The sequence below is a fragment of the Trifolium pratense genome, linkage group LG6 (genome assembly GCF_020283565.1).
Source record: "Trifolium pratense cultivar HEN17-A07 linkage group LG6, ARS_RC_1.1, whole genome shotgun sequence".
In the NCBI taxonomy this organism is placed as follows: domain Eukaryota; kingdom Viridiplantae; phylum Streptophyta; class Magnoliopsida; order Fabales; family Fabaceae; genus Trifolium; species Trifolium pratense.
Window position 1 is genome coordinate 40498076 of NC_060064.1, and position 8820 is coordinate 40506895.

The window sequence follows — 8820 nt, forward strand, 5'->3', positions numbered from 1 at the left end:
AGAATTTTGGAACCGAAAATTAGAGAGAATAGAAGTATGATGATAAATTTGAAGTGGGCAAGTGGCTTGGTTTTAAGACAAAAATTTGAGAATAGAAACCGTCTAATTTGTCATGATAATGCATTTTCTTCACTACACTGTATTTTGTTGTGTGAATTTGTATAACCGATACCATGATTATATATTGAACGGTTGCATTTTTGAAGAAAATAAAAGTTAAAAGATGTTGTTAATTTTTATTTAGAAGGGTAGTATTTCTAAAGAAAAAAAAATTGAAGATGTTATTGATTTTTGCTTAGAATAGTAGTATTTTAAAGAGAAAAAAAAAATCAAAGTTAAATTTTTTTATTGATTTTTGTTTATTGTGCGCGACGGCAGAATGATATTAGGGATCTTGTTTTAGTATTAGGTTTATGCTTTATTTATTTTTCTTGACGCAAGGTTTAGGCTTTTTTTTTTTAACAATATAAAACAAAACATTAATATAATATAAAAACAAACAAATTTAATTTACAAAATATCATTTGTCTTGTTGGTAAGTTATATATTTTGCAAATAAATAATGATTAAGGGTCCGTTTGGATTGGCTTATTTTTGAGTTTATGCAAGAAGCTTATGCAATTTTTACGTATTATTATAAGTTTGTCAAGGTAGTTTATGATAAAATAGGTTATAAAAATACAATTTTCACTAGTGTGAACTTATAAAATAACATAAAACATAATTTATATTGCATAAACTGTTTGCATATGCTCAAAAATAAGCTAATCCAAACGGGGACGTAAATCTCAACTAACTGAACCGACTAAAATAACAAAAAAAAAACTAATTGGACTAACAGTTACTTAAGAATCCCTCATGGAAACCCACTTGGGTTGGTTTAGTGATGTTGGCTTGGGTCATTGGAGTATGCTCATCTCAAGGTGTTAGGTTCGATTCCTTCGTGTGCCAATTTCGGTGGGATAGTTCATACAGAGCAAAAAAAAACTATGGCTTTATATGGGGCCGTGCAAGTGGGCGGTGAGATTGGTCGTCTCGGATTAGTCGGTCCTAGGATCGGATACCGAGTTTCTTTTTTTAAAAAAAGAATCCCTCGTGGATCAATTTTTTTCTCAAACAATCCAATATCACTTAATTGGAATGACACACATAGGATTCAAACTTTCGGCAAGATAATGGTTCAATATCAACTAGTTGGATTTCCTGTGACTCAAAAAACTTAGTTCATATATGACCTGACTATTAAGTCTCAACTAATAATGCCGACTGTGACTAAAAAAATCAAAATTTATAGATCAAACTCTTCAACTTGAAACATGGTTCATATGCAAAACCTAACTAATTATACTTGTTTTTAATTAAGGAATTTAATTTTTCTCAATCAAGTCGTTCAATATAACCTAATTGAACTAACAAATACTTATGAATTTAAATTTCGACAATCAAACATTTCTTTATTGATATAAAAATTTCATTTACAAAAATTTTAGTATTTTTAAAATGAGATGAATTAAATATGAATTTAATAAATAAAAAAAAAAAACAAGATAAAAGTAACGAATACTTTTACCTAAAAATTAAATTTTGAGCTCCTAATTTTTGGACAAACTTTTTATAATGCTCTATACATATTTTGCAAAATCATCATAAATACACATCGACTTAACAACATGATTAAAATTACATGCATACTAGGTTTGCTTTAGTATGTTAGAGGTCGTGGGATCGATCCTAAGCTCTATTGTAAATAAAAAAAAATTACATGCATAAATATTTTGTGGAGAAGATAAAAAATTAAATTCAGTAACTTTGCAGCGATAAAAAACTTATTTAACCAAATAAAATATTACGAATCACTAAAAATTAACAATTAATATTACGCAAAATTAACATAAATTATTTTTTTTGTACAAATAAATAAATGTATTTTAATATATATATATATATATATTAATGGTTAAACAGAAAATAAATATTAATCTTTATAAACTAATAATATTAAAATATTATTTTAAAAGGTAATAATATAGAAATATTAAAATCATCCACTCATAATAATAATAATAATTAAAAAATTTGTTAAAGTCATACGTTTCTTTCTTTAGAAAATACACAATACTAAAATCATATTATTTTATAGGATATTATAATAATTAAAAAAATTGGAGTAAATATTAAAATATTTGAATCTTGTTAAAAAAAAGTGAAAATTTGGGTTGGAAGATTTGATACATGCTTTGATTTATTGTGGAATATGATTGATGATTATATTTATGTGATGGATATATTTGCAAATTTTAAAAAGTAGTGTTTAATATAAAAAATTTAATAAAGAAACAAAATCTGCATTAAATGTTTTTGATTTGGTAAACACATCAGCAATGTACCGGTACATTGCCACATAATATGTGTACCGAAGAATTCACCTTTTAATAAATATTTTTTTAAATGAAATTCTTAACGGCGCATAGTCACATTTTTGGTTCGTGTAATTTATTTTATTTACAATAGAGTTGAGGATCGAACTTATCATCTACTATAATATACTCCCTCCGTCCCAAATTATAAGGGAAAAAAGCCCATTTTTTTTGTCCCAAATTATAAGAGAAAAAATCATTTTCAAGAATATTTTTTCCTTATTTTCATAAAATTAAATGCAAATTGCATTTAATTTCTTCTCTCTCTCATTTTCTCAATAAACAACAACCAATAAAAATTGTTTTTACATCTTCCTATGCAACTTATTTCAAGGAAAACCCACAAAAAGATACTTCAAATTCTCATGTTTTACTTTTTCTTAATAAGTGTGATTTTTTTATTTTCCCTTATAATTTGGGACGGAGGGAGTATTACTCAAACTCTTTTATCATTATACCAAATATATTGGTTTTGTTTCCTATCATTTAATTCACAAAGGAAATTAATCTCACTATACCCTTGAAATGTTTGGCCAACAAAATTGTGATGCGGCAACAATGATTAATATCCATAAAATTATAAATTTTCTAAAAAGTTTAGTAAAAAAATATCCACTTTGTAATTTATTTAGTTAAATGTAAATAAATAATCGACTATGATTTTTTTTTGATAAGCAAAAATTGAATTATAAGGAGTATAATGGGGTACTCAACCCTTACAATTCTTATAGCAACCATTACATGCTAATAATGCATTTTAATGGATCCTTACACCAATCTGAAAATACACAAGAAGACTTACTAGCTATTTTACCTATAAACCAATACCATGAAATATAAATAATCTTGTCTTCTAAGACTTTCCAATTAATAGCTTCTCCTCTAAAAACCACATTGTTACGCGCACGCCATATACACCAAGTGGTGGCCAACCAAATAACGTGACGAGTTTTTTCATATTTCTTATTTTTCAATAAAGCTCCAAAAGAGGAAAAATGTTTCCACCCGTCATCAAAAGAGATGAAATCCACATTCATCCATTTAAAAATCTGCTTCCACAACTTTTGAGAAAAAGAGCAATTAAAGAGCACATGAGATAATTCCTCTTGTTCTTCAAAACAAAAAATGCAACATTGCTCATGCGGATTAACAAGGATAGATTTTCTTGCCAAGGCCATTCGAGTTGGAAGTCTTGATAATAATAACCTCCATCCAAAAATGCTTACTTTGGATGGAACATCATTTAACCATAATTGTTGTAAAGCTTTCACTACATTTTCATCAATAGCCACAACAACTTCGCGAGAGTGAAGGAACTCGTAAGTTGAATTCACCGAAAAAATACCTGATTGAGTAAGCCTCCATCGTCCATCGTCTGCTATCTGCGCCATTGCTCACATTAGTCCTGAACCACGCATCATTCTCAATACCCCTAATCTTCATAATATCACGCCACCACAAAGATTGACCTTTGACATTGCTAAGATTAGAGTGCAAAAAATTATCAGCCAAACTCCCATATCTATGTTCTAATAGTTTGGTCCATAAAGTATTATGATCACACAAACCTCTCCACTTCCATTTACAAAGTAAAGCTTGGTTGAAATAATTTAGATTCTTTATACCCAACCCACCTTTATCTTTTGGTAGGCAAATTGTGTCCCAACTAACCCAACAAATCTTCTTAATATCAGAACATCCTCCCCAAAGAAATCTCCTTTGAATACTAATCAATTCTTGTAACACACACACCGGTACCTTGAAAAAAGAGAAAAAATATAATGGGAGGCTAGAGAGTACCGAATTAATGAGTGTAACTCTTCCGCCAAATGATAAATTTCGACCACTCCAAGTATTAAGTCGTTTCTTCATAGCTTCCACTATAGGATTCCAAGTGACATTTCTCCTTGGATTAGCTCCAACTGGAATTCCTAGAAAACGAAAAGGTATCGATTCTACTTCACAGTGTAAAAAGGAGGACGCTGCGGACAAAAAATTATCATCAAGATTAATGCCATAAAGCTTACTTTTGTAAAAATTAACCTTCAGTCCCGATACTAATTCAAAACTTCTCAACACAGTTTTAAGCGACCACAAATTCTCCCACTTCCCTTCACCTACTAGAACGGTATCATCTGCAAATTGAAGAGTGTGAAACTGTAAGTCATCACGAACTTTAAAACCATGATAATTGCCATTGTCAACAGCCTTCTGCATTAAGCGAGTGAGACCTTCCGCAACTATCAAGAAAAGAAAGGGAGATAACGGATCCCCTTGTCTCAGCCCTTTACCAACAACAAAATCCGCCGTAGGACTACCATTTACAAGCACAGACATTGAGCTAGTAAAAATACAGGCTCTCATCCACTTCAGCAACCTCTGCGCAAATCCCATTCTCCGCATCATATACTCCAAAAAATTCCAATTTACCGTATCGTACGCCCTCTCAAAATCAACCTTCAATAATAAACACTTGTCTTTTCTTCTCTTGGCAAAATCAATCAGTGCATTCACTACCAAAACCCCATCCAGAATCTGACGATTAGGAACAAAGGCTGTTTGACAATCTGAGATCAATTTACCAATAACTTTTTTTAGACGAGCCGCCAACACCTTTGAAAGGATTTTATACAAACAACCAACAAGGCAAATGGGTCTATAATCTGATAATACCTGAGGATGATCCTTTTTTGGTACTAGTGTCAAGAAAGATGCAGTGATCGCCTTTGGAAGGAAAGCACTACTGTGAAATTCGTTCAAAAACTCCATAACATCTGTTTTTAGGATGTCCCAACAAGTCTTCAAGAAGTTAAAGTTAAATCCATCAGGACCCGGACACTTATTGCCATCACTATTCCACACAACCTCTCTAACTTCCTCAACCGAAAAGGGAGATAATAAAGAAGAATTATCTGCTTCCGTCAAGGAGTTAAACGAAAGCCCATCTAGAGTAGGACGGTTATGCCATTCTTCGGTGAAGTTATTAGCAAAATAATTTTTTACAAAAGACTTGATCTCATCGACCCCTTGAACCCATTTGTCACCATCTCTCAACGCCACTAGTTGGTTATTCCTCCTTCTACCCTTTAAAGTCTGATGAAAAAATTTGGTATTAGAATCCCCTTCTTTAACCCACTTTGATCTGGACTTCTGTTTGGGTAAGCTATCCTTAAAATGAAGTTGCTTCCAAAACTCCTTATTTAGGCCCTCTAACATAAGGTAATCAGCATCCCCATTAGTACTTGAAAGAAGGCCTTCAAACTCATTAATATCGGAGACTGTCTTCTCTATGTTTAGATCCAAATAACCAAACACCTCCTTGTTCCACTTCTTTAGACTCTCTCTAAGAAGTTTTAGTTTTTCTTTCAAGACAAAAGCTTTTTTACCCCTAATATCGTAACTTTTCCATGCTGATTCCACAAAACCATTAAACTCTGGATGTTCTAACCAACCGTTTATCACCCTAAAAGGTTTAGGGCCCCAATTACACGACGAGCTGAGGAGCCAAACTGGACAATGATCAGATATATCACGGTCTCCGATCCATTGCCCCTTAACATTCTTCAAGAAGCCCTCTGATAACAAGAACCTGTCTAAGCGGCTCATAGCTATACCGTCTGGGCTGAACCAAGAAAATTTCTTCCCTAGCACAGGTATATCAATAAGCTCCATGTCATCCACAAACTCTTTGAAAAAGTTAACCTCACTCCTCCTTGTAGCAACACTACTTCCTTTTCTTTCGGATAAATGAAGAATAGCGTTAAAATCACCATCAATACACCATTCACCACTATCCCCTCTTCTAAGATTCAATAAGTCTTCCCATAATTTTCTTTTGCCCGCTAAATTACAAGGAAAGTACACATTAACAATGTTCACCCTCATACCCTCCCAATCAACACAAATCCCCACAAAGCCGTCACCATAAAAGATATTTAGCAATTTGAATAAGTCAGAGTTCCAGATTGTTAAAATACCTCCAGATGGTCCTATCGCCTCCTTAGCCGCCCAGTGAACATCTTGATGCCCCCACAAATTATGAATCATAGAATCATCAAAATGTGCCCTCTTTGTTTCTTGTAACATACATAAATCAAACATACCTTTTTTGAGAAACTGACTCAACCTCCCCCTCTTAGCACTCCCCCCCCACCCTCTCATATTCAAGGATACTATCTTCATTTGGCACACTTTTTCTGTTGCGCCCTTAGAATTCTACCATCCTCATCTCTTCTTTCATTATTGTGAATGTGGTGAATACAAACATCTTCATCTTCCTCTCCTCCTACACCCAAGTCTCTGGCCCCCTTCCAAATTTTTGACGTAACTTCCTTTTCTCTATTTTTTAAAAATACCTTGTTACAATTTCTAATATCTGACGATTGCAAAGAGCTACAACAAAGTACCGTGCCTGCTGAAGAAACAGAGTTGGAAGCAATAATTGGTTTCTTAATTTTTCCAACAGGATTACGCGTGCACTTGTCGTTCTTAACCTCGAGACCTTTAGCAGATAAACCAGTAGAAGTTTTATTTCTACTAGTGTCATACAAAGGGGGGAGATGATGAATTATGTTATTCTCCTTAATCAAACCAATGCTTTTTTTCTTCGGGTTGTTTTTAACCCCTCCCTGCGCAACACAGACAATAGGCTCCAGAATAGGGTTCAGCTTAGAATTAGCTATGGAATTAGTGCATCCCATGACTCCCTTAGATACTGGCTTGCAACCCATTCCCCTTTCTTGAGATAAAATCAAGTTGCTGGACATCACTGGACTGTTAGCATTGGGTTCACTGCTAACTGTACCTTTCTCCACACTATTGACCACCAGGCTAGAAATAAATTGACTATTATTAAAAGAACCATTATCATATACACCCAACTCACCCTGGTCATCGTGAGAATCTGAATGTAACGAAAAAACATTATTATTGGGTTGATTAGGAATAACTTCTTTAGGCAAACTTTCCTCTACGATTTCTACAACCTCAACTCTGTTGACATTTGAATTTGGAAGAGCAACCAAAGCCAAAGAATGCATTGTCTCCTCAACTAATTCTCTATCTTGCTCAGCGTGATCAAGGTTATCACTTGCTGAAACTACATCCTCCATGGATCCCAACTCTTCTTCCTCGTTAGAACTATCAATCGAATCGTCACGGCCATCATAATTGGGCTTTGCAGGACTAAGAATACGCATAGGCCCATAAGAATCCTCAATAATTCTCATCGAAAAAATTTCTCCATTAATGATTGCCTCAAAAACATCATCAATAACCTTGTGACTTTTGGTCCTCAACATCAAACGTGCAACATCCATGGTGTTTTTCTTCATGGTGCCATCATCCGCATTAATAAACATACCATAAGCCTTACAAATGAGGTCGAAAAAATCAACATTCCAAGCATGTGCTGGAATACCATAAACACGGACCCACGACACTCTTTCATTATCCACTGCGCTAGTTTCCCAAGGTTTTATAAGGCTGAACCATTGTTCCAGCCAAAATAATCGACTATGATGATTCTACATCAATAGGTCGTATATCACGGTCAATTTAAAAATATATATATATATATATGATAGAGGTTCAAAGCTGAATGCCACGGGAGTATCACCGCCACACCATTCATTAAGATGTTTTCTCTTCCCACTCCCATGAATCTTTTATACCCCCAATATTCCAATTTTAGCCTTGCAGAAAAATTCGGTTCGCAGAAACCGAATTTTTTCTAGTGCAAATTCAGAGTAAATTTCGGTTTTTAGAAACCGAAATTTGTTTTCAAGGCAGAAAAAACTTCGGTTTCTACGAACCGAAATTTTTTCAAGGGCAAAATTGGAAATTTAGGGGGATAAAAGATTCATAGGGGGTGGGGAGAGAAAATATCTTCATTAAGTGAGATGCAACCACATACCCAATCGGATTTTGGTAACCCACCCCATACCCGCATAAAATTGTACTGTATTTTCTACTTTTTATCAACAAAAAAATAAAAATAAATCAAAACTACAATCTGGATTGTTTTTAATAAAACAAAATTGAGAAAATGGCTTGTTTGAAACTCACCTTAAAAATAACTATAAACAAATAAATATTACTCAAGAGTTTTTTTTTTTTATAGATAAGTTTGTTTAAGAATTTCTAAATTATGAGAGATAAAAATATAATTTTAATACAAGCAAAAAGTGAATTCGGAGACCTCTCCAAAACCTGCCATGCCCCATCATTTGAAATCAGAGAAAACTCATATCTAAACTCAATTAATTTAGATTCAAGTAGCCAAAAGTACGAGTTTTGTTGTCAAGTCTTTCTATTTTATTTTTACAAAAGAGGGCCAATCGAAGAAAAAAAGAATACAAGTTTTGTTGCCACGTCTAATTATGAATTAACTTTTTCCATTTAG